The sequence below is a fragment of the Monodelphis domestica genome, chromosome 1 (genome assembly GCF_027887165.1).
Source record: "Monodelphis domestica isolate mMonDom1 chromosome 1, mMonDom1.pri, whole genome shotgun sequence".
Taxonomy (NCBI): domain Eukaryota; kingdom Metazoa; phylum Chordata; class Mammalia; order Didelphimorphia; family Didelphidae; genus Monodelphis; species Monodelphis domestica.
The window spans coordinates 47,195,072-47,222,434 of record NC_077227.1 but is presented as its reverse complement, the minus strand read 5'-3'; the positions used below and the strand labels follow the sequence as shown (position 1 = coordinate 47,222,434).

Here is a 27,363-nt window from a genome sequence, read left to right as displayed (position 1 = left end):
ATCCCTAGTTCCTTCAACCAATCCTTATATTACATGGTTTCAAATTCTCTCAGCATAATAATCATTACTGTTTGGACATTTCTTGCTAGTCAATGAATTTCTTCAAATGGACACAATACACCTAAAATGGTCTCAAGAGGAGAAAATGTATCAGGCCTATAAACTCCCTTATTTTGTAGCCTGTTTCCATTAATGCATCTAAGAATGCATTGTTTTTTACACTGTCAGACTCTTGGAGTCCACTAAAAACAAAAGGTATTGTAAAGATAGACTGTTTTCCAGCCACAATTGCTCCCCATCCTGTAGTTGTGCAGTTTTTTTTTTTAAATATAGGTGTTACTTTTTTCATGTTCTTACTCAATTTCATATAATTAGATTCAGTTTAACATTTCAAACTTCAACATTTTTTTTACATCCTTCCTTTATTCTGTGCATTAACTATTACTCTTGGGTTCATGTTATCTGATAACTTATTAAATATAGTATCAAGAGCTTCTTCCAAATCCCTGACAAAAATGTTGAACAGAACAGGCCATAATACACAGAGCCCTGTGATTCTCCACTAGAGACACTCTGATGACATTAATCGGCAATCACGGAGTACAGTCATTCAATCAGTTCCAGATTAACCAGTCAATCAGCAAGCATTTGTTAAGCATCTACTACATGGGAGTCACTGCACAAAATGATTTTTCTTTCCCAGGAGCTTCCATTCTGACTTTGCTGTAGACCTTTATTCAGGTCATGCTCATTAACTGTGACTTGCACCTGAGGCTTTGTCCCCATCTTTTTTCTCTTTCACGATTTCACTTGGTGATCTCATCGGCTCCTATGGATTCAGCTCCTGCCTCTTGCAGATGATACTCAAATTTATTTGTGCAGCTCTCACCTCTCTGGACTTCAAGTCTCCCATCCCCAAGTGCTTACTGGGCTTCTTGAACTAGATGCTTTGTAGACTGCTTAAACTCAGCATGTCCAAAACAACTCTCACCTTTTCCTCAAACCTTGTCTTCTTCCCCTTTTACTGTGGAGGGCACCGGCATCCTCCCAATCACCCAAGCTTATAGTCCCTCCCTCCACATCCACTGGGCCCAACTAGTTAAGCCTGCTGCTTCTCCCTTTCCAATATCTCCACTCTCCTTTTTCCTCTGACAATTGACCTGACCCTAGCCCAGGTCCTCTTCACCTCAGGTCTGGACTATTACAAAAGCCTGCTTCAAGTCTCCCACACACAACATGCTCTGAGATCTGGGAGTGCCTCTCCTTTCTGCTCCTCCAACAATGCACTGCATCTTCTAACTGTGGGCCTAGGACACCCTCCTCTCCTTGGCTTCCTAGTTCTCCTGGATTCCTTCAAATCTCAGCTAAAATCACACTTTATAAGAAGTCTTCCCTCTGACCATTATCTCTGGTTTGCACCCACTTTATATATTGTATACTTTAGAATGGAACTCCTTGAGGGACTGCATTTTGCCAATCTCATCTCCGCAGGGCTTAGCAGAGCTACTGGGACAGTACAGTGATGGCAAACTTTTTAGAGACAGAGTGCCATGCCCCGCCCCCTTACCCCAGACTGGGGAGGGAGGAAGCACCCATTGGGCTGCTGCATAGAGGGGCAGGGAGGTGTGGAAAGGGGGAGGGGAGCAGCTTTGCCTGAGTTCCTGTGGCAGAGGCTACAGGCATGCCCACAGAGAGGGCTCTCTGTGCCTTTTCTGGCACATGTTCTGTAGGTTCACCATCACTGCACTAGTACATAGAAGGAGCTTCTTAGTCAATGTTGGTCCCCTGACATCTCTCATTGCTCAATCTCTCACGGGCTCACACTTCATTTTCCTGTTATCAGAAGGGCCTGGCCTCCTTGGCCTCCAAGGTCCTGCCCAGCTCTGGAGGCACAGCCATGTGAGACAACATTTGCCATTAGGAGTGGTATCCTGCAGCAGGTCAGCATGCCAGAGATGGTGGGGCACTCCAGTTGTCCCCTCTGTAATCCTAGGCAAGCCGGCGCTGACCCAGGCCTTATCAAAACATAGAGAATTTGTGGGCTTGTAAGACATTGTGTGGGCATCATCAGGCAGCTAGGTGGCAGAAGAGACAGTACCAGGCCTGGAGTCAGGAAGGCCTAAATTCAAATGTGACCTCAAACATTAGCTATGTGACTGAGCAAATCACTTTACCATATTTGTTGGCCTCAGTCTCTTCATCTGTAAAATGAGCTGGAAAAAGAAATGGCAAACCACTCCAGTATCTTTGCTAAGAAAACTCCAAATGAGGCCATAAAGAGTCATACATGACTGAACAACAAAAACCTGTTATCTCATCTGTTCCTCACTACTACCTACTACTCTAACTCTAAGACTAATGTTCTTTTTAAATCATTTTGCTTTCCTCGAATAGTTTGTCCATGGAATTACCTTAATCTATCAGGCTGTAAAAATTTAACTATGCAGCATATAGAAATTAGAGTAAGGAAAAAATAAATCTGAATACTGGCTCAGGCACTATCTTTATGATACTAGACACGACACTTATGTTCTTGGCCTCAGTTTCTACACATGTAAAATGAGGATAATCACTGCACCTAACTCATATGGTTAGCATAAATATTGAATGAGAAAAAATATATGAAGCATTTTAAAGACTTAAAATCATTATATGTAAGAGTTTATTATGAATATTTTTAAAAGTACATAGGTCAATCTGGTCTAATGAATTCAAGCTGGCTCTAGGTAATGCTGACTTTTCACTCACAAGCCATTCTGTTCATAATAAATTCTACAATTTTGCCAGAACTTAAAATCTACCTTCTTTCCCTAACCCAGAATCACTCCATTTGCCAATCACCAGTCCTGTATCATTTCTCCCCTTCAGCTTGATTTATCAACAACTGCTGATAGCAGTTCAGTATTCACACCTGAAAATTCCTTTCCAGAAAACTGAGATGTAGGTCATCTAGGTGTGGGGCCTTGAATTCATTGAAAGCAGCTATTGCTTGTTATTGCTTAGGTTTAAATTCCCTACTAACAGTTTTTGTTCTGTGCCTCCCAGTCCAAAGATCATTCCTTTCATAAAAAAGAAGAAAATGGGAATTAAGTAGCTTTATCTTCTTTCTCTCATCCATTAGCATAACCTCATCTATCTCAAACTATATTCTTACCCCATTTTTAATTATTCTTTTGTACCCAACATAGGTTTAAAAACAACAAAACCTTTATTTGCTGTCTAGCATTCATTTCAATTCTCCATTTTTTCCTGTTCTGGCATTTTTTTTTAATTTAAATTAATTTATTTAGTCAATTTAGAACATTATTCCTTGGTTACAAGAATTATATTATTTCCCTCCCTCCCCTAGCCCCTACCCTTCCCATAGCTGATGCACAATTTCACTGGGTATTACATGTGTCCTTGATCAAAACCTATTTCCATGTTGTTGGTGTTTGCATTAGGATGTTCATTTAGAGTCTACATCCCCAACCACATTCCCTCAACCTATGTATTCAAGCAGTTGTTTTTTCTTCTGTGTTTCCACTTCCACAGTTTTTCCTCTGAGTGTGGATCCTGTTTTTTCTCGTAGGTCCCTCCAAGTTATTAGGATCACTGCATTGCCACTAATGGAGAAGTTCATTACATTTGATTATACCACAGTGTATCAGTCTCTGTGTACAATGTTCTCCTGGTTCTGCTCCTTTCGTTCTGCATCAATTTCTAGACGGTGTTCCAGTTCCCATGGAATTTCTCCAGTTTATTATTCCTTTGAGCACAATAGTATTCCATCACCAACATATACCACAGTTTGTTCAGCTATTCCCCAATTGAAGGGCATCCCCTCATTTTCCATTTTTTTTGCAACCACAAAGAGCACAGCTATGAATATTCTTGTGCAAGTCTTTTTCCTTATTGTCTCTTTGGGGTACAAATCCAAAGGACAGGCAGTCTTTTAGCGCCCTTTGGGCATAGTTCCAAATTGCTCTCCAGAATGGTTGGATTAATTCACAACTCCACCAGCAATGTATTATTGTCCCGACTCTGCCACATTCCCTCCAGCATTCATTACTTTCCTTTGCTGTCATGTCAGCCAATCTGCTAGGTGTGAGGCAATACCTCAGAGTTGTTTTGATTTGCATTTCTCTGATTATAAGAGATTTTGAACACTTTTTCCTGTGCTTATTAATAGTTTTGATTTATCTGAAAATTGCCTATTCATGTCCCTTGCCCATTTATCAATTGGAGAATGGGTTGATTTTTTGTACAATAGGTTTAGCTCTTTATAAATTTGAGTAATTAGACCTTTGTCAGAGGTTTTTGTAATGAAGATTGTTTCCCAATTGGTTGCTTCCCTTATAATTTTGGTTGCATTGGTTTTGTTTGTACAAAAACTTTTTAATTTGGTGTAATCAAAATTATTGATTTTACATTTTGTGATTTTTTCTAGCTCTTGCTTGGTTTTAAAGTCTTTCCTTTCCCAAAGATCTGACATATATACTATTCTGTGTTCACCTAATTTGCTTATAGTTTCCTTCTTTATATTCAAGTCATTCACCCATTCTGAGTTTATCTTTGTGTATAGTGTGAGATGTTGATCCAAACCGAATCTCTCCCATACTGTCTTCCAATTTTCTCAGCAGTTTTTATCAAATAGTGGATTTTAGTCCCAAAAGCTGGAATCTTTGGACTGTCTTACTGAGGTCACTTACCCCAAGTCTATTCCACTGATCCTCCTTTCTGTCTCTTAGCCAGAACACTGTTTTATAGTATAGTTTGAGATCTGGGACTGCAAGTCATCCTTCCTTCACATTTTTTTTCCATTATTACCCTAGATATCCTTGATCTTTTGTTCTTCCAAATGAACTTTGTTATGCTTTTTTCTAATTCAGTAAAAAAGTTTTTGGTAGTTCAATGGGTATGGCACTAAATAAGTAAATTAATTTGAGTAGGATTGTCATTTTTATTGTTAGCTTGTCCTACTCATGAGCAATCAATCTTTTTCCAATTGTTTAGATCCAGTTTTAATTGTGTGGAGAGTGTTTTTGTAGTTGTGTTCATATAGTTCCTGTGTTTGTCTCAGCAGGTAGATTCCCAAGTATTTTATATTGTCTAGGGTGATTTTAAATTTGTCTTTCTAATTCTTGCTGCTGAGATGTGTTGGAGATATATAGAAATGCTGATGACTTATGTGGGTTTATTTTGTATCCTGCCACTTTGCTAAAGTTGTTGATTATTTTGACTAGCTTTTTGGATGATTCTCTAGGATTCCTTAAGTAAGCCATCATATCACCTGCAAAGAGTAATAGCTTGGTCTCCTCATTGCCAATTTTAATACCTTCAATTTCTTTTTCTTCTCTAATTGCTACTGCTAGTGTTTCTAATACAAAGTTAAATAACAGAGGTGATAATGGGCATCCTTGTTTTACTCCTGATCTTATTGGAAAGACTTCTAGTTTATCCCCATTGCAGATGATGTTTGCTGATGGTTTTAGATATATAGTGTTTATTATTTTTAGGAAAGGCCCTTCTATTCCTATACTTTCTAGTGTTTTCAATAGGAATGGGTGTTGTATTTTATCAAAGGCTTTTTCTGCATCTATTGAGATAATCATGTGATTTTTTTTTCAGTTTGCTTGCTAATACAGTCAATTATGTGGATGATTTTCCTAATATTGAACCATCCTTGCATTCCTGGTATGAATCCTACCTGGTCATAGTGGATGACCCTTGTGATGACTTGCTGGAGTCTTTTTGCTCGTATCCTATTTAAGCTTTTTGCATCTATATTCATTAAGGAGATTGGTTAATAGTTTTCTTTCTCTGTTTTTGACCAGTCTGGCTTTGTAATCAGTACCATGTTTGTGTCGTAAAATGAATTTGGTAGAACTTCTTCCTGGCTTATTCTGTCGAATAGTTTGTTTAATATTGGGATTAGTTGTTCTTTGAATGTTTGATAGAATTCATTTGTGTATCCATCTGGACCTGGGGATTTTTCTTAGAGAGTTCTTTAATGGCCTGTTGGATTTCTTTTTCTGATATGGGGTTGTTTAGGTAATTTATTTCTTCCTCTATTAGTCTAGGCAATTTATATTTTTGTAAGTATTCATCCATATCACCTAGATTACCATTATTTGTTGCCATAGAATTGGGCATAGTAGTTTTTAATGATTGCCTTAATTTCCTCTTCATTAGAGGTGAGGTCTCCTTTTTCATCTTTGATACTGTCAATTTGGTTTATTTCTTTCCTTTTTTTAATTAGACTGACAATACTTTGTCTATTTTATTTGTTTTTTCAAAGTACCAGCTTCTAGTCTTATTTATTAAATCAATAGTTCTTTGACTTTCAATTTCATTAATTTCTCCTTTGAGTTTTAGGATCTCTAATTTAGTCTTCATCTGAGGATTTTTAATTTGTTCGCTTTCTAAATTTTTAATTTGCATGTCTAATTCATTGACCTCTGCCCTTCTTAATTTGTTAATATATGAATTTAAGGATATAAATTCCCCCCTGAGTACTGCTTTCCCATAGGTTTCAAAAGGTTGTCTCATCATTGTCATTTTCTTCAATGAAGTTATTAATTGTTTCTATGATTTGTTCTTTAACTAACTGGTTTTGGAGAATCGTATTGTTTAATTTCTAATTAATTTTTGATTTACCTCTCCATGTTCCCTTACTATTATTTTCATTGCTTTGTTATCTGAGAAAGTTGCATATATTATTTCTGCTCTTTTGCAATTTTTTGCAATGTTTTTATGCCCTAATACATGGTCAATTTTTGTGAATGTACCATGTGCTGCAGAAAAGAAGGTATATTCCTTTTTTCCCCTATTTATTTTTCTCCATGTCCACTAACTCTAATTTTTCTAAGATTTCATTCACTTCTCTTACCCCTTTGTTATTTATTTTTTGGTTTGATTTATCTAGTTCTGATAGAGGAAGGTTCAGGCCTCCCACTAGTATAGTTTTTCTATCTATTTCGTCCTTGAGCTCCTCTAGTTTCTCCTTTAGAAATTTGGATGCTATGCCATTTGGTGTGTACATGTCGAGTACAAATATTTCCTCATTGTCTATACTGCCTTTTATCAGGATGTAATTACCTTGCCTATCTCTTTTAACTGGATTAATTTTTACTTTGGCTTTGTCGGATATCATGATTGCGACTCCTGCCTTCTTTTTATCAGTTGATGCCCAATAGATTTGGCTCCACCCTCTTACTTTTACCCTATGCATATCTACCTTCCTCATGTGTGTTTCTTATAGACAGCATATGGTAGGGTTTTGGATTCTAATCCACTCTGCTATTCGCTTGTGTTTTATGGGTGAGTTCATTCCATTCACATTCAGAGTTATGATTACTAGCTGTGTAATCAAAATACCCAGCATTTTGATTTCTATTCCTGGACCTGCCTTTTCTTCTTTCATTATTTCCTTCTACACCAATGTTTGCTTTTAATAAGTCCCCCTAGTTCCCACCCTTATTTTACTTCCCTTTCTACCCCCCTCCCTTCTTATCCCCCCCTTATTTTCCCTGTAGTCTTTCTAAAATTAAACCCCTGCCCCCTACCTCCCTTGTACTACTTCCCTCCCCACCAGATCATTTGTTACCCTTCTACTCCCCTATAGGGAGCAGATCTATTCTCTGCCCCAATGGATTGGATTGCTTTTCCCTCTTTGAGTCAATTTCAAAGCACGTAAAAGTTGAGTATTTCCTGTCTCCGACCTCTTTACCCTTCCAGTGTATTGATGTTCTTCCCCCTCCCACCATGAGCTTCTTTGTGACATATAAATTTACCCCTGTTTTTCTTTTTCCATTTCTTTTAATATTAACCTATTTTTAAGCTCTAGTTATATATATATGTATACATGCATACTCATGTGTATGTATTTATGCATGCATAGATTTATATACCTATTTATGTCTTATCCTTTCATCCTATACAGTTTGCCACTGTTCCCTCTAACTGTAATTCTTTTTGCTGCCCAGGTAATAACAACAGTTTTTAGGAGTTACCAATGACATCTTTTTTTATAGGGATACATATCATTTTAACTTATTGAGTCTCTTAAAAATTTTTTTCTGTTTTGTTTTTCTTTTCTCCCTCTTTTTTTAATTACCTTTTGATGATTCTCTCGAGTTCTGTGCTTGGACATCAAATTTTCTGTTCAGGTCTTGTCTTTTCTTTACGAATTCTTGAAATTCTTCTATTTTGTTTAATGACCATACTTTCCCCTGTAAGAATATAATCAGTTTTGCTGGTAGTTGATTCTTGGTTGTAGACCTAGTTCCCTTGCTTTCTGGAATATCATATTCCGTGCCTTTCGGTTTTTCAGTGTGGATGCAGCCAGATCCTGCGTTATCCTCACTGTGGTTCCATGGTATCTGAATGACTTCTTCTTGGCAGCTTGTAATATCTTTTCTTTGGTCTGATAGTTCTTGAATTTGGCTATAACATTCCTGGGTGTTGTCAGTTGGGGATTAAGTACAGGAGGTGATCTGTGGATTCTTTCAATCTCCACTTTCCCCTCTTGTTCTAGGATATCGGGGCAGTTTTCTTTAATAATTTCCTGTAGTATGATGTCCAGGCTTTTTCTTTTGTCATGGTCTTCTGGTAGACCAATGATTCTTAAATTGTCTCTTCTACATGTCTTTTTAATAAAAGTTAGCTAATGCGTTCTCTTTGTAGTCACATTCATATCTTTAAAAGGCTTCCTTAGTTTTTCCTCAATGTAATTATTTGTCATAATTTTGTTCTGGAGAACAATTCATCCTTCAGCCTACTTCCTTTATAAAATTTTAGGCCATAGGATCCTACTTATCCTTTGAATTCTCTGAAATCTGCTCCCCCTAAAACTAGGATATACATGATATAGTCACTTATTCCTTTGGTTCCTGTCAGTTTTATTTGGGCAATCTATTTCTCCTTATTACTTAGAATCAAATATAAGTAGTACTTTTCCTTATCCCTCCCTCCATAAAATTACCAGAAAGAAAGCTGAAGAATTTCTCAGCTCTCTGCTTTTAATGAGAAGTCCCCTTGCACTACTATTATTCTGCCTCATATGCCAGCTTTGGGATATGATTCCAGAACTCATCATCCATTTCCTCCACTTAAAATAGTTAATTTCTACAACAATACTGCTTCTCTTACTCCTCCACTGATTCTCAAATATACAGAGGCCAATTGCTTAGATTTCCACATGGGTATATATACCCTCTTGATATAGAAAAACTACTCCATTATCCCTTTTATTTAATCTCTTTAAAATAAGGTATATCTTATTCTTATATTCCAGTCATGTATCACATCCTACCAAATGCCTTAATTTTACTTAATTTTCCCTTTACATCTGAAGCCAAAGGCATTATTATTCATGTTCCACTTCCTGGACAACATTTCCTATGAGTTACTAGGCAATTCTTCCAATGCCATACCTCAACTAGAAAGGTGATAAGTAAGTTAGCTTTAGTTACATGCATTTTATGTCATAACAGATGTTTTAATGAAAAGATAGCACTTTACTTTTACGAAAATGACAATAAAAATGCACACACCTGCTACAAACACCCTGAGTCAGAGGAAAATAGCAAAGAAGAAAGTAGCAAAAATAACTTGATGACTAACCACTTGACAAATCCATACAATCCTTAAACCCCTAAGTGCCAACAAACCCCCATGGTATTTACTGCACTTGATAAGGAGCAGGGAACCAGGTAATATATTGTCTAACTTTATCCTGGCTCATTTTTTAGAGTGGAGATTTTTAGTCTAGGGCCCATAAATTTGTTATTTAAGAAAATTAAGATAACTATTTTGGCTATTCCTTTGTATTCCTATGTATTTTAAGCATTTAAAACATTATTCTGAAAAGGGGTCTATAGACTTCCCTAGACTATTAGAAGATTTCATCACACCCCAAAAAGATTAAGAACTCTCTTCTAAGCATAGATTTTTTTTGCAAGTTTTAAATTATAGGGCTGGGGGTTGGTAAAAAAAAAAGCTGCTTCAGAAAATCATAATACCAAAACTATGAAAGAAAAAGATCATAACTCTGTTCTAATTTATAGTATGCTAGAGTTGAAAGGAACATTATCCCCTCACCTACAAATGTACAAGGTGACACCCTGTGAAATGAAGTCATTTGTTCAAGATCTCAGAGCTAATTACTGTTAGTGCTGAGAACAGAATCTAGGTCTGTTTACTATACCACACCTCTTCTACTGTAGTATTTAACTTTCACTAAGTAGTATCAATTATTAATTATTCATGCTAATGAAGGGAAGCAGCCATAGATAAAGGATTTTTGAAATGCATCTTTAGAAACTGATTTGACTGAGTATGTCTACTATTCTTGGAATTCCATAAAATAGTCCTTCAAAATAGCTCTATTGTGCAGCACACTATGAAGATGCTGTGGCTGAAATATTTGGAAGTGATCATCTGAGGTTTTAATGGACTTGCAAGTCACAATAAGCAGTTTTATGGGTTGTTCTCTTTTTGCATTGCTATAATAAAGTAAGTTCCAACTTGTTACCAGTGTGGTCATAAAGGTTAGGTTGAGCTATAGAGGAGAGTTTTACTGATAATTTTGTTGGAAAAACATTTCATAGAATGAAACAACTCTTCCTTTCTGTGTGCTATTTCCTCAATTAACTTTCATAAAGTTGCTCTCTCCTAGTTTTCTCACTGCCTGTTTGACTATTCCCTTTCCGAATCCTTTCTTAGATCTTTGTCCACATAATGCCCACTAGATGTTTACTTTCATTTGGACTCCAGTCTTGGGCAAAAAAATTACAACTCTTTGGATTTCAGTTTCTTTATCTGTAAAATGAGGGGGATAGACAAGATGACCTCTAAGTTCTCTTCTAGTTCTAAATCTATTACACAATGAATTGGGACGTTCAGGTAAAGTTTTATGGAGTATGTGGCACTTGAACTCAGCCTTGAAGTTAAATAAAGATTTGGGGAGAGATGGAACAGAAAGTCAAATTATCAGTCTTAGAAAAGCATGAAGGTGCTGATGAAAAGGGACACAAGAAAAGAGATAAATTCAGAAAAAGGAGCTAGAAGGATGCCAAAGGCAAACTTCATCTCCTTCAAGTATTTGTCTTTTTTTCATCAAGGAGACCAACTGGAAACAGTTAAAGAGTCAAAGGCAGTTAATGAAGGAGGTGGGAAATGATCACTTTGCAGCTTTGAGGGCCCAGTTGAGATTATATGACATAAACCTGTAGTGGGCCTAAGCAGCACATTTTGTGATTCTCTCCACCTTTGTTCTGTAGTGCTTGTGTAGGAATTAAGGTGATGGATGGTGAGAGTGAACCAAGGATGAGAGCTGGCAGGCCAAGAACCCTTATATAATATAGGGAAAAGAGGACTGTTTATAGCTAAACAGGTTCACCAAGGAAGTCAAAATAGGGAAATAAAGAGAGACGGGGCCTGGTGCAACAGAATGCCTCTTTTCTTCCACTAGAAACTGGAGCAAAAGCTGGTGACCCCTTTTTGGGTATGTTGTAGAGGGCTTCTTGTTCAGGTAAAGGACTAAATGACCTCTGAGACCCATTCCAATTCGGAGATACTATACAGTGGCACTTGGTAAACTCAGTTGGAATATTTTCAGACCAGGCTTCAGCTGCACAAAGTAACCAAGCCAAATACAAATCTAATGCCATCTCCACAGGCCAGTCCTTTAAATATGTCCCTTCCTAAGCCTTCTCTTCTCCAGGTTAAATCTGTAATTTACATGATATGGTCTCAAAGCCCTGTAAAGATTAAAATTAATATCCAGTACTCCAAGTATTATATTTAATAACATTTATTATTAAATATTTATCTTAAAAGTATAAGGAAATAAGCCTAGCAAAAACCAAGAGTCACTCCTCCCTCTCCCGCCATGGAACCCAAGAGCACATGCACGGAAAATAGAAACTGAAAGATCCCTCCACATACGGAGACACACATACAGGAAAAGGAAAAGGAGATTATGGGAAATGTAGTCTCTAGGGTTCAAAATTCTAAATCAACACATTTCTCCCTGTAATCTTTTGGGAGACCAGTCTCCCCAATGGATCATGAAAACATAACTAACATAACTTTAACTAGAGCTATATACAAATGTTATAGTTTTTAAAGGGAAATTACAATAATTTGGAGATAAGAGGAAAATAAAAGGGAAAAGGAACAAAACCAGTAATAGGTGCAACAACAAAAAGTACATTCAAAAACAAAAGCATTCAATCCCTTCAAAGTTCAAATTTTCCATATCTCAAAGCTGACTGGATCTTCTGGTACAGCGTGTGGTATCTACAGGCATGTTTGTGGCACCTTCCAGATTCTGGGAGGTAGTCTCTTGTTTTAAATTTGGCTCAAATTCAAGTCAAAGTTCACAACAATAACATAGTCTCCCCTGAGGAAAATAATAATACATCCTCACCCCTGAGGAGGATACAGGGATACAGGGATGCATGTAGGAATTACACAGGGATACATGGTTGAGTTATAAGGCATATGAAGCAAGTATCAAAAAACATCAAGGAATCAAAGAAATTAAAATTAAAAAAAAACTTCTGATTCAGATTAAAAAATATAAAGAGAAAACTTGAAAAAAATTCTGGGAAGAAGGGGGAAAAAATCTCAACTCACAACAGGTTCTTGTAGTGATCCATGTCCCATAAGTGTACAACAATTAGTCACTACCCCAGTTTAGCAGTCTGTACTACAGTAAGTTGTCACATCATGAGAGAAAATAGAAAAAACGACTAGATCTTGAGACAAATGGGAAATAGAGTTTCCTGGTTCAACTCTTTTCTTCGTTGTTTTTTTTTGTTGTTTTTTTTCTGGGTAATAGAGCCAGAGCAAACGATGTCATATGCTTGATATAGAGTGTGATACAAGGAAGTCCTGCATTTAACACATGTTAAACAGCTGCAACCTCAAGGCTTACACATGATCAAGTCATTGTGCTTTTTGTGCAGAATACCATCAATTCCCAAAGGATTGGTTTGGTTTCTTTCACATTTTGTGCTTGTTTGGCACTTTGCAAGTCAAGTTCTGTGCTCCTTTGAGGTCTGTTTGTCCTTGGATTAGACATAGTCATTGAGCAAAAGTCTCATAATAGTTTAATAACTAGTGGCCGGTTGCCATAGTCCAAAGCTTTTTGGGTATGGTTTTTATATGCTAGGTAAATGGATATCTTAGCTTATGCTATTGCAAAAAGTAAAAATAGTTTAAAAAATGTTTCAATACTAGTGACATGTGTGTCAAAAGCAAAAACATGAGAAAAGAAGGGAAAAAATCATATTCTGTATGACATGTAGGAAGAAAATAAAATGTTAGAATTGTGTATATTTCACAATTACAAAAGTAAAGTATAGGGACTAGTTTTCAAAAAATAAGATTCATTTCCTCTTTGAATTACTATGATCCACTGTGTGAGTTCAAATGAGGTAGACAAAACAATAATACATTCAAGAAAATACAAAAACAGTAAAGCACAAAATGTTACAAAAGGCACATCAGGTCAATATAGGTCACTAATACAGATGTTATTCTATGAGATAGTACATGTGTTGCCCTACAAGGCAATTTGTACAACTACAAGGATCAATCAAATAAAATACAACAAAATAGTATAAATCCAGCAATAAAGAAGTCCAATCACAATCAATAGTCAAATACTGAAGCAGTGCAAGCAATTATTCACCATCAACAGAAGGTACTCATTTTACATGGCTACAATGAATCCATGAGTCCCTTTCTCCAAATTTTATGGCTGTTGGTGTAGTTAATAGGACCTGGAATGGTCCATCATAAGCAGGTTCAGTCAACCCAGAACATTTGAAATTCTTTATGTACACACTATCACCTGGGTTTAAATCATGAAGTGAGAAATCAACAGGGCCTGCTTGAACAGCAGCTCCAAAGTCGTGGAGTTCTTTCAATTTTGTTTGTAATTGTTTGATATATGTAGCAATGGTTGTATCCCCTCCTAACAGTGAGGTATAGGAAGGGGCAAATGGTTGTGCCTGAATAGGTGGATGTCCAAATAGCATCTCAAATGGTAGATGTGTAAATCACCTCTGGGTCTGCTTCTGAGATAAAATGGGGCCAGAGGTAGAATTTCAGGCCACTTTAAATGAGTCTCTGTGCAAAATTTGCCAATCATGGTTTTAAGTTCTTTATTCATTCATTCAATTTGGCAGGAGCTCTGGGTATGATATGGTGTATGAAATTTAGGCTTTATCCCCAGACATGAATAAATTTGAGATAACAGCGAATCAGTAAAATGAGTTCCTTTATCCGAATCAATATATGCTGGCAGGCCAAAATGAGGAATGATTTCTTTCAAAAGGATTTTAGCAACAAAAGCCACTGTGGCATGAGCAGTAGGAAATGCTTCAGGGTCACCTGGTCAGTTGATTGACTATGACCAGACAAAATTCACACTGTCCAGCTTTTGGCATAGAGATAAAGGTCAATTTTTAGGTGCTCAAATGGTGTGTAAGCAAGAGGACGTCCACCAAAGGCTTTTCCTCGAAAGGAGTGTTGATTAAAGGCCTGGCAGGTAGGACAAGCTGTACATACTTTGGAGGCAATTGTAGTTATTACAGGTGCTATCCATGCTCTTTTAACAGAGTCTACAATGTCCTGGGTGCCAAAAATGACCATATTTATGAATAGAGTGACAAATCTGGTTATAGAAAACTCTAGGGAGTAAGGGTTTGCCATCTGTTGATACCCATACTCCATTTATCTGTTTTGCTTTAAATTTCTGCTTCCATTTTTCCACTTCCTTGTCATTATAAGAAAGGAATAGATCCAAATCATCAGTAATTGTTAGTGGCATAATTAATTCAAGGCCTTCTAAGGCTTCGAGTTTTGCTGTGATATCTGCTTGGTTATTTACCCTTGGAGACAGGGTCAGTGCTACCTGTATGTGAAGAGCAGTGAATGCCATCTACAGCTTTGGGGAGCTGGATGGCAGAAAGAAGTTCAGTAATAAGGATTGCATTGGCAATACATTTTCCAGCTGATGTTAAGAATCCCCTCTGAAGCCATAGCATGCCAACAGCGTGACACATGCCAAAGGTGTATCGGGAGTCTGTGTAAATTGTGACTCTTTTATCCTTTGCAAAAATACAGGCCTTTTTTATGGCTGTGAATTTTGCACCCCGTGAGCTTACATTTGAGGGCAAGGAAGCTGACCACAGGGTATCAAATTCAGTAACTACCACCGTTCCTATATAGAGCACACCATCCCTAATAAATGAAGAACCATCTGTAAATAATATTAAATCTGAATCATCCAAAGGGGTGTCCAATAAATCATTACAAGGTTTATCAACAGTGGACACTAAAGATGTACAATTATGTAAAGGTTCTCCAGAAATTGGCAAATCAGGGAGCAAGGTTGCAGGATTAAGAATTCCACAGCGTTTTAGTGTGATATGTTCATTATTTGATAGGGTTATCTCATACCTAGTAATCCTTTGGTCAGTAAAGGCTTGTGTCCTATGTTCTAAATCAACACAGCCCTTCACTGTCCTTGTTGCTTGCTCCAGGAGTTCTCCAGCTTATCAATGAATGTCATTCATGAAGTCTGACAAACACAGCATACAGTCGGACTATCAGCTCCCTATTCTTGGAAACTATGACCCACTGACTACAGCCTATGATACATGAGCTTTTGGGGGCCGCTACATTACATACTGATTCATATTGAGCTTGCAGTCCACTAAAATCCTCAAATCTTTTTCAGATCTTCTATTTAACTGTTAATCTCCTATCTTGTGTTTATAAAGTTGATTTTTTTTACTAAGTCCAAGAATTTACATTTATCATCTTATTCTATTCAGTCCAATGATATAATGTATCAGGATCTTTTTGGACCCTGACTTATGCAGAGTATTAGCTACCCTAGCTGTGGGAAAAATGGAAGGATAAGAGGAAGGAAGGAGAGGAGAGAAGGGCTTATTAAGTGCCCACCATGTGCCAAGCATTGTGCTAAGTGTTTTGCAAAAATTATTTCATTTATCCTCACAAAAACCCTAGAAGGCAGATATTATTATTATCCCCATTTTATAGTTGTGTAAAACCAAGGCAGACGGATGTTAGGTGACGTACCCAGGATCATATACCTAATAAGTGCCTGAGGCCAAATTTCAATCCAAGTTTTCACCATCTAGATTTGTTTAAACAAGTTGCTGATAAAAAAAAAAAATTAAACAGCACAGGAAGACATAGATCCTTGAGGTATCCTCCTGGAGATCTTCTGACAAGATGGCACTGGATCCAGCCATTTAACTAGTTTGGGATCTCTCTTTCCATCATCTCTTCAAGAAATGAGATAAAATAAAAACTTTGCTAAGATTTGGGCAAATTCTGTCTAAAGCACTTCCCTCACTTATGAGCTGATGTCAAAAAAAGTTAATTATGGAAGTCTGACATGCAATTTTTGATGGAAGTCATGCTAGTGTAATCATGGTTGTCTTTCTCAGATGTTCACTAATCATCTCATTTTGGTCTCCTTTCCCTGGATCCTCCTACAGACCATTCCCTCTAAACATGGGAGTCCCTCAGGATTCTGTCCTAATTCCTCTTCCCTTTGAAGTGGCCTGAAATGTCCCACAAACGCAGGAAAGTAGCTTTAAGGAATCAAAAGAATATAGAAACAGTAATTCATTGCTCAGATTGGGGCTGCCTTTCAGATAAGACGTGGGTGGCTTACATTCACAATTATCATCTTTAGATATAACCTAGGTCTCTGGATGGGTATCTCTGAACTGCAAACAGCTGGCACAGTTTCCGGCCCCACCCCACCCCGCCCCCACTAGGTTCAGATGCTCCATTACCGCACTCCCTGTCTTCCTTAGAGCCTGTGCAGAAAAGAGCTAAACTTGACCTGAAATTGCTCCAGGCTGTTTAACATATCATTAGATTCCATTTACATAGCAGTTTGCTCCCCACCAGTGAGCAGTGAATCATAGGTAAAGCCCTGCAGACCCAAGTGGACCAGGGGTAGAGCTATATCAACTCCTTGGAAACACAGGTCGACAATTAGCCACATGAACGACCCCTTCTGTAGCAGCTAATCAAGATAAAAAGCCTCCCTGGGAACCCTGACTCACATTGCTTGTCCCTTTAGCCCTGCCCATGGAGCCCGCCAGGCCCCTCTCTCTCAGCACTGCACACACCCCCTTCTCTGCAGAGCCCAAGCCTCATCCTTTCAAATTTACCCCATCTGCCCTAATCTCGCCACTGACCACCCTGCAGGGCCAGGGCCTCCCCAAGCCCCTCCTCACCACAAGCCCACTCCCGTCCCAGGCCCACGTTGGCCTTGGCCCCAGAGCCAATCATCGGCCCAGGCCTGTACAGCTGCCTCCCCACCCCCCCTCCGCCTTTGGCCTCCATCTCCGGACAGTGATGTGCCATAAACTCCAGAGGCTCCATCTTGGCTCACGGACCAGACATGGATTCCGCGGGCCTGAGTCTATAATACCCATCCTAACCCCCAACTTCCCAGTTTTCAAGCATCTTGTTCCCACCTCCAGGACTCCTCAGGCCCGCCTCCAGGCTGCGCCCCTCCACCACTCAGCTCGTCCCGGAGCCTGGAAGGCTCTTCCTCCTCGGTTCAGGCGGCTGACCTTCTACAGGAAGCCTTCCCAGCGCTTTCCCTTTTCTTCATTTCCCATTTGTGCTCTAGTGCTTACTTCGCAAGTGCTTGTTTGCCCGGTGACTTGGCCACTTGCTTGCAAGCTCCTGGAGGACAGGGATGGTTTTTTCTGCTTTTTCTGTCCCTCAGTGCTTAGCACAGTCCCTGGCACATAGCGAGCACCTGATAAACACTTGTTTACTCACTGAGCTCTCAGTAACTTGCTCTCAAGTTTTCAGGTCTCACACGCCTCTGCTCAGGTTCCACAAATCTCAGGTGCTCCCTGCTGCCTTTCACCCTCGGGCTCCAGCCTCCTTTTCTGGCCTGGCTCTCCCCTCCTCTTCCTCCTCACACACACCTGACCCACAGGGCTTGCTCGGATAGGCCCTTCTTTCCTTCCGGCTCCCCCTGCTAGACATCTTTTCTGATCCTCCTCAATGACTAGTAACCCTTCCCTCTAGATGCCTCTTTCTTTGGCATATAGTTTGTTATGGAGATGTGCGACATATGTATTCTCTTCTCTGATAGAATGTAAGTTCTCTGAGGGAAAGAGCTGCTTCACTTTTGCTTTTGTATTCCTAAGCAAGCTTAATAAAGAGAGATGGCAAATGATAGGAAACAGGTAGATTACAGAACAACAGGATCACATAACTTAGTTCTGAAAGGGCCTAAAAGATCATCATCTCATTCAATGCCTTCACCTTACAGATGGGAAAACTGAGGCTCTGGGAAGATCACTGACTTCTCTAAAACCGAACTGCTGGTAAGGAGAGCCAGGTTATAAGAACGCAGTTCTTGGATTCCCAATCCAACATCTTTTCATCAGAAGCTGTCTAAAAATCAGGTGGGCCCCATTTTCTCTCCCGCATTACTGGCAGGAAAAGCATCAATAGCACTGGGGCATCCTCCATATTGTCCCAAACTACAAGGATCCCATCTCCGGTTCTTCCTGTTCACTTTGCTACCATATGTAGAACCACACTAATCTTTTTGGTCAATAGAACCACTATGTGTATTTTAGAATTGGGACAAATTTTTTTAAGCTAGTTAAGAAGTACAAGGTTTAATATAATTTATTTCCTATAGTATACCCCAACTTCTTGGGATACTACTATACACGTATCTTCAAAAAAACCCTCTTACTTTCTGTGTTAGAATTCATATCAATTCTAAGGCAGAAGAACAATAAAGGCTTAGCAATTGATGTTAAAGGACTTGCCTGGGTCACACAACTAGGAAGCATCTGAAGTCGCATCTGAATGCAGGATCTCTGGTCTCTAAGCCTGGCTCTACATCCACTGAACTACCTACCTTCCCCATGTCTCTCTTTTTTTCTTAAAGCAAAAACTATATTTCCTCATTCAATAATTTGGTTCTGCTAAATGTTTTCTCATCTGTTATATATAAGGAGGAAAGCACTACAGTGGAAATAACTTTAAAAATATACTCCAAAGAATTAATGTAATATCAAACTTTTTGTTGTATCGGATAGCTTTGCTGAACTACTGTAGTCCTCTTTTTTTTTTTTAATTACTTTGTCTCTCTGGGGATGGGCAGAGGTGGTCCACTGGGAAATGTAGGTGTAAAAGCAAAAGCCACTGATGAAAATTTATATTAAAAACAACAAAAAACCAAGAACAACTAAATGTACTCCACAGAGGATAACATAGCGAAACTTCCTCTGGAAATCTTAACTTTTTAAACTCAGTTTTACTTTTATTTTTTAAATTGATGAATTGAAGAGGCAGTATTGCCAACTCTTGATTACTTCCACATTTCACTTAAAATTTAATAAATTTCACAAGATATAATTGTAAATAAAATTTGAAAAGAATGTAAATTACAATATTTTCCTGTAGAAGGACTTTAGGGGCAGCTGGGTGACTCAGTGGATTGAGAGTCAGGCCTAGAGACAGGAGGTCATAGGTTCAAATCTGGACTAAGACACTTCCCAGCTGTGTGACCCTGGGCAAGTCACTTAACCCCCACTGCCTAGTCCTTACTTACCACTCTTCTGTCTTGGAGCCAATATACAGAATTGACTCCAAGAAGGAAGGTAAGGGTTTAAAAAAAGGGGGGGGGGACTTAAAAAATTTGGTAATATAGGAATATGTTCGACATAGTCCCAATTTTTTATTAGAACCTCTTAAGCCATAGAAACACACACACACACACACACACCCCTAATCTTTTGTGAATGTTCTAATGTGATGTGCACAATGTAAAATTAGGAATGCATTCCTAAATAATGGTCCAAAGTAGGAGTGAACATCAAAATTTGAGCTACAAAATACTCTCATTACTGAGAACAGCAAAATGTGAGCCAATCAATGAAACAATGACTGCTATAACCCTGGTAAGTATATAAAATATTATAATCAGTGCATATCTATATATATACATATATGTATATTCATATTTTTCATCAATATTTCCTAGGCATGTAAATCCTTTTCTCTGTGTGACACCACACTCTTGCCTCTTTTCCTGCCTAGAAAGTTGATGTGATTGTAGTTAGTAGCTTTCTGGCATGGAGAATGTCTTTAAAAACCAGTCTGCCCATATATAATTTACATGGAAGATTTACTAATGTAATTGTACCATATTCTTACAAAGGATTTGATTTCATTTTTCTCTTAAAGTACAGAAATGCCCATAGTTGAATTAATTTGATTCCAACACAAACTTCCCCATCAATATTCTTCACTCTTAAGTTCAATTTCTGGTTTATTTCCTATATTATTAAAAATAGTACTGCCACATGCATTCACTTCTAGTGGCACTTTCCGCCATGTTCTAACAGCACTACAGGCATCTTTTTAAAGTTTTAATTTTTAGATATCACAAGTGGTTGTAATTATAACATGGTGCAATGAACCAGCTGAGCTGTGTATAATGCCACCTTTTGCTATTTCAGTACAGTGCAAACAATACTAAGAGACATTAAAAGCATAATCAAAAAACAAGGCAAAGTAGAAAATAGCCTTATTCAGAGAATACTGTTTTTCAATTTTCACCATCTTTCATTATCATAAAACAAATTTTTTAAAAATCAGATTCAAAGAATATACCTTTTATTTAAGTATTTAAGTTTTATTTTCCTCTTAATATTTGCTTTACTTCTTACTTTACAAAGTTTCCTAGAGTTTCTATAACTCTGTAACAAAATGTAAGGGACCAAGATATTTGCTCATTAAATACTTTCAGAACACTCTCACCCATTTTCAAAGAACATAACTTTTAGCCCAATCAAAAATTCAAAGGATTTATTTGCCTTTAGTTTCTGTAATTTACTAGAAACTAAGAAAAAATATTGAAAAAGATGAGAAAATTAACACAAAAGAAATCTAGTTTAGAATTAGTTTATATTAATTAATGCCTTGAATGAAGGGGTAGTTGAGAAATTTATCAAACCTGAAGATGATAATTAGTTGAGAGGAGAGACTAACCCTCTTGATAACAACAGAATTAGAAAACTGAACCTAATTAAGGCAAATTTTCATAAGGATAAACATTGTCTTCCCAATAGGTTTTTTAAAACTGACTTCACAAACGGAAGATGGGAGGAGTGAAAATACCATTTGTTTTCTGAGCTGGATTACATCTGTGTATAGTTCTGAGTGTGACATTTAGTAAGGATACTAATAAGCTGGAGAATGTCTAGAGGAGTCCAAAATGATGACATGTTTCAAATTCATGCCACGTGAAGCCTGGCATAAAGGGCCTGGAGAAGACTCAGGAAGAATGTGTTAGTTATTTTTATATAGATGTATTTAAAGGCCTGATATGGAAGAGAGATTTGATGTATGTTTAGCCCATAGGTTCAGACAGTTCTGAGGGGAATTAAAAGCTGAACCAAAAAAACAATGAGTCAAAAGAGTTAAAAAAAAAAAGACTCATAGTCCTATTTTTTAGTTTCTATCATTGATTATTATCAGAAAACAAGTATGATAGAAGATCAGTTGCAAACGCTGTATCTTTTAGTTAGCCAGAGCTCAAAATTAGAGCAGAACATACAAAGAGACAAATTTAAGTCTGGCATCAGGAAAAATTCCTAATAATTATAGCTGTCGAGTGGAATGGGCTATGTTGCCAAGAATTGGGTTCTCCCTAACTGGAGATTTTCAAGAAAAGTCTGGATGATCATTTGTTAAGAACTGTGAATGTTAAAATTTCTCAGACTTGTGAATGTTAAAAATTCTCAGACCCTACTTCAGAACACTTGGTTAAGACCATTCCCCATTTTAAACAATTAAGGGACTTAGTCAGGAATTTGAGAACTCTACTCCACCCATACTTAAGCATACTTTAGGGGAAGATAAAGTTGTAAACTCTTTACTAAACAATGAAAAAGTACTTAACTCATACTTATAGTGAAGCAAAAGCCTTAAACTAAGTCTATTTTTAGGAAGGTGCTAAGTACCTATGAAGGTCAGGCAACTTGCAAACTTGTAAGGGACAAGCCTTAACAGAAGAGGTGTGAGGTTTTAGTCTACTCAGGTGTAAATTACTCAAAAGTTTAGTCTACTCAGGTGTGAATTAAGAATGGTCTGTCCTTTGGAAAACGTCTACTGTGATTGGTAGATGTGAGAACTTAGGGGAGGTGACATAGGAGAAAATTCTCTTTAAAAGGAGGTCAGAAGCTGAGAGGAGAAAACTCTCTCTGAAGATGTGAGCTACCAAAAGCTGAGTTGAAGGCCTCTGAGGAGGAATTCAGCCTTGGAAGCTGAAGTGGAGCTCAGGACCTGAACTGGTGGGTCTCTCTGAACACTAGAAGCTTGCTTGGGACAAATCATGTGGGGAGTGGATTAAAGACTGACTGTTCTCTCTCTTAAGGCTTAAAGCCTAGGCTGGCCTAGGACTGCCTCGCCCCTTTTTCATTATTTCCTCATTCTCTCTCTCTCATTAATTCCTTATTTGTATTAATTAAAATCGCCATAAAAACCCAGCTGACGGGTATATTTCATATTTGGGAATTTTCCCATTGCAACCACTTTATATTTGATTTAACTCAAGATAAAGTCTTGAAACCATATTTCTGCAGTCACAGTTTAAGGCAACTACTCTTTTATCTCTAACAGTTTATGCCAACCACTTTTTTGGCAGTAAATAAATCATTTTTTAAAAAATGTTTTATTGATATCTTTTGTTTTATGTCACTAATTTTCCCAATATGTCCCTCTCTTTTCCCCCTCCCAAAAGGAGAATACTTCTTGAATACTTCCAGTAATGGATAACTCACTACCTCATACAAAAACCCTCTCCCTATTTCTTTTTTTTCTTTCTTTTGAATTAAATGTTATGTATATTCTTTTTTTTTAATTTTATAATATTTTATTTTATCATTTCCAAGCATTATTCATTAAAGACAAAGATCATTTTCTTTTCCTCCCCCCCCCAACCGCCATAGCAGATGCGTGATTCCACTGGGTATCACATTTGTTCTTGATTCGAACCCATTGCCATGTTGTTAGTATTTGCATTAGAGTGTTTGTTTAGAGTCTCTCTTCTGTCACGTCCCCTCAGCCACTATAGTCAAGCAGTTGCTTTTCCTCAGTGTTTCTACTCCCACATTTTGTCCTCTGCTTATGAATAATATTTTTTCTCCTAGATCCCTGCAGATTATTCAGGGACATTACACTGCCACTAATGGAGAAGTCCATTACGTTCGATTATACCACAGTGTATTAGTCTCTGTGTACAATGTTCTCCTGGTTCTGCTCCCCTCGCTCTGCATCACTTCCTGGAGGTCGTTCCAGTCTCCATGGAATTCCTCCACTTTATTATTCCTTTTTGCACAATAGTATTCCATCACCAACATATACCACAATTTGCTCAGCCATTCCCCAATTGAAGGGCATCCCCTCGTTTTCCAATTTTTGGCCACCACAAAGAGCGCAGCTATGAATATTCTTGTACAAGTCTTTTTCCCTATTATCTCTTTGGGGTACAAACCCAGCAGTGCTATGGCTGGCTCAAAGGGCAGACAATCTTTTATCGCCCTTTGGGCATACTTCCAAATTGCCCTCCAGAATGGTTGGATCAGTTCACAACCCCACCAGCAATGAATTAATGTCCCTACTTTGCCACATCTCCTCCAACATTCATTACTTTCCTTCACTGTCATGTTAGCCAATCTGCTAGGTGTGAGGTGATACCTCAGAGTTGTTTTGATTTGCATCTCTCTGATTATAAGTTTTAGAACACTTCTTCATGTGCTTATTAATAGTTTTGATTTATCTGAAAACTGCCTATCCATGTCCCTTGCCCATTTATCAATTGGAGAATGGCTTGGTTTTTTGTACAATTGATTTAGCTCTTTATAAATTTGGGTAATTAAACCTTTGTCAGAGGTTTCTATGAAGATTTTTCCCCAATTTGTTGTTTCCCTTCTGATTTTAGTTACATTGGTTTTGTTTGTACAAAAGCTTTTTAATTTGATGTAGTCAAAATTATTTATTTTACATTTTGTGATTCTTTCTATGTCTTGCTTGGTTTTAAAGTCTTTCCCCTCCCAAAGGTCTGACATGTATACTATTCTGTGTTTACCCAATTTACTTATGGTTTCCTTCTTTATGTTTAAGTCACTCACCCATTTTGAATTTATCTTGGTGTAGGGTGTGAGGTCTTGATCAATAACTAATCTCTCCCACACTGTCTTCCAATTTTCCCAGCAGTTTTTATCAAATAGTGGATTTTTGTCCCAAAAGCTGGGGTCTTTGGGTTTATCATATACTGTCTTGCTGAGGTTGCTTGCCCCCAGTCTATTCCACTGATCCTCCTTTCTGTCTCTTAGCCAGTACCAAATTGTTTTGATGACTGCTGCTTTGTAATATAGTTTGAGGTCTGGGACTGCAAGGCCCCCCTCATTTGTGTTTTTTTTTTCATTATTTCCCTGGATATCCTTGATCTTTTGTTATTCCAAATGAACTTTGTTATGGTTTTTTCTAAATCAGTAAAGAAATTTTTTGGGAGTTCAATAGGTATGGCACTAAATAGATAAATAAGTTTGGGTAGGATGGTCATTTTTATTATATTGGCTCATCCTATCCATGAGCAGTTAATGTTTTTCCAATTGCTCAAGTCTAGTTTTAGTTGTGTGGAGAGTGTTTTGTAGTTGTGTTCATATAGTTCCTGTGTTTGTCTCGGGAGGTAGATTCCTAGGTATTTTATTTTGTCTAAGGTGATTTTGAATGGGATTTCTCTTTCTAGTTTTTGCTGATGAGCTGCGTTGGAGATATATAGAAATGCTGATGACTTATGTGGGTTTATTTTGTATCCTGCCACTTTGCTAATGTTGTTGATTATTTCAATTAGCTTTTTGGTTGAATCTCTAGGATTCTTTAAGTAGACCATCATGTCATCTGCAAAGAGTGATAATTTGGTCTCCTCCTTGCCTATTTTGATGCCTTCAATTTCTTTTTCTTCTCTAATTGCTACTGCTAGTGTTTCTAGCACAATGTCAAATAGTAGAGGTGATAATGGGCATCCTTGTTTCACTCCTGATCTTATTGGGAATGCATCTAGTTTATCCCCATTGCAGATGATATTGGCTGATGGTTTTAGATATATACTGTTTATTATTTTTAGGAATGACCCTTCTATTCCTATGCTTTCTAGTATTTTTAATAGGAATGGGTGTTGTATTTTATCAAAGGCCTTTTCTGCATCTATTGGGATAATCATGTGGTTCTTGATGGTTTGCTTGTTGATGTGGTCAATTATGTGGATGGTTTTCCTAATATTGAACCAGCCCTGCATCCCTGGGATAAATCCTACTTGATCATGGTGGATGACCCTTCTTATCACTTGCTGGAGTCTTTTTGCTAGTATCCTATTTAAGATTTTTGCATCTATATTCATTAGGGAGATTGGTCTATAGTTTTCTTTCTCTGTTTTTGACCTGCCTGGTTTTGGAATCAGTACCATTTTTGTGTCATAAAAGGAGTTTGGTAGAACTCCCTCTTTGCTTATTATGTCAAATAGTTTGTATAGTATTGGGATTAACTGTTCTCTGAATGTTTGCTAGAATTCACTGGTGAATCCATCAGGCCCTGGGGATTTTTTCTTAGGAAGTTCTTTGATGGCTTGTTGGATTTCATTTTCTGATATGGGATTATTTAAGAATTCTATTTCTTCTTCTGTTAGTCTAGGCAGTTTGTATTTTTGTATATATTCATCCATATCACTTAAATTGGTGTATTTATTGCCATATAATTGGACAAAGTAATTTTTAATGATTGCCTTAATTTCCTCTTCATCGGAGGTGATGTCCCCCTTTTCATCTTTGATGCTGTTAATTTGCTTTTCTTCTTTCCTTTTTTTTTAATAAAATCGACCAGTACTTTGTCTATTTTGTTTGTTTTTTCAAAGTACCAACTTCTTGTCTTATTTATTAAATCAATAGTTCTATCACTTTCAATTTTATTAATTTCTCCCTTAATTTTTAGGATTTCTAGTTTGGTTTTCTGCTGGGGGTTTTTAATTTGATCACTTTCGAGTTTTTTTATTTGCATTTCCAATTGATTGATCTCTGCTCTCCCTTGTTTGTTAATATATGCACTCAGGGATATGAATTTACTTCTGATTACTACTTTGGCTGCATCCCAAAAGGTCTGAAAGGATGTCTTGCCATTGTCATTTTCCTTGATGAAATTATTGTTTCTATGATTTCTTCTCTAACTAAACTATTTTGGAGTATCATATTGTGTAATTTCCAATTAGTTTTTTATTTGGTTTTCCATGTACCATTACTGATCATTATTTTAATTGCCTTGTGATCTGAAAAGGCTGCATTTATTATTTCTGCTTTTCTGCATTTGTATGCCATATTTCTGTGACCTAATGTATGGTCAATCTTTGTGAATGTGCCATGTGGTGCTAAGAAGAAGGTGTATTCCTTTTTATCCCTATTTATTTTTCTCCATATGTATATTAATTCTAATTTTTCTAAGATTTCATTCACTTCTTTTACCTCTTTCTTATTTATTTTTGGATTTGATTTATTTAAATTGGATAATGGTTGGTTCAAGTCTCCCACTAATATGGTTTTACTGTCTATTTCTTCCTTCAATTCTCCTAGTTTCTCCATTAGAAATTTGGGTGCTATATTATTTGGTGCATACATGTTGATTAGTGATATTTCCTCATTATCTAAAGTCCCTTTTAACAAAATATAAATACCTTCCCTATCCCTTTTGATCAGGTCTATTTTTGCTTTGGCTTTATCAGATATCATGATTGCCACTCCTGCCTTCTTTCTGTCAGTTGAGGCCCAGAAGGTCTTACTCCATCCTTTAATTCTGACCTTGTGGGTGTCTACCCGCCTCATGGTGTTTCTTGAAGACAACATATGGTAGGGTTTTGGATTCTAATCCATTCTGCTCTTCGTCTGCGTTTTATGATATCCTTCCCTAATTCTAACCTTTCCTCTTCAGCTCTACCTTTTAGTCCAGAGATTTGCTTTAAAGCAGTCCCCCTTGTCCCCTCTCTTGATATGTTTCCCTTTCTGTTCCCTTCTTCTTCCCTCCCTTTTTTGTGTTCCCTCCCCCCATCCCCCCCTTGGTTTTCGCTTCTCCCTTCCTTTGTTGGGCAAGATAGAATTCATGATCCCAATGGATCTGGATGTTCTTCCCTCTCAGAGTTGATTTCCCTGAGAGTAAGGTTTAAGTAAAAACTCTCTTCCTCTCCTTCTTATAGGAGTTTCTTCCCCTCCCCTTCCCGTGTGAATC

The 27,363-nt window shown here is 37.6% G+C and overlaps 1 protein-coding gene across 1 annotated transcript in view; it reads right to left on the bottom strand.

Moving 5' to 3' along the window:
• REC114 (REC114 meiotic recombination protein) overlaps positions 1–27,363 on the bottom strand; it is a 105,894-nt gene that overhangs the window by 18,016 nt on the left and 60,515 nt on the right. The window lies entirely within an intron of this gene.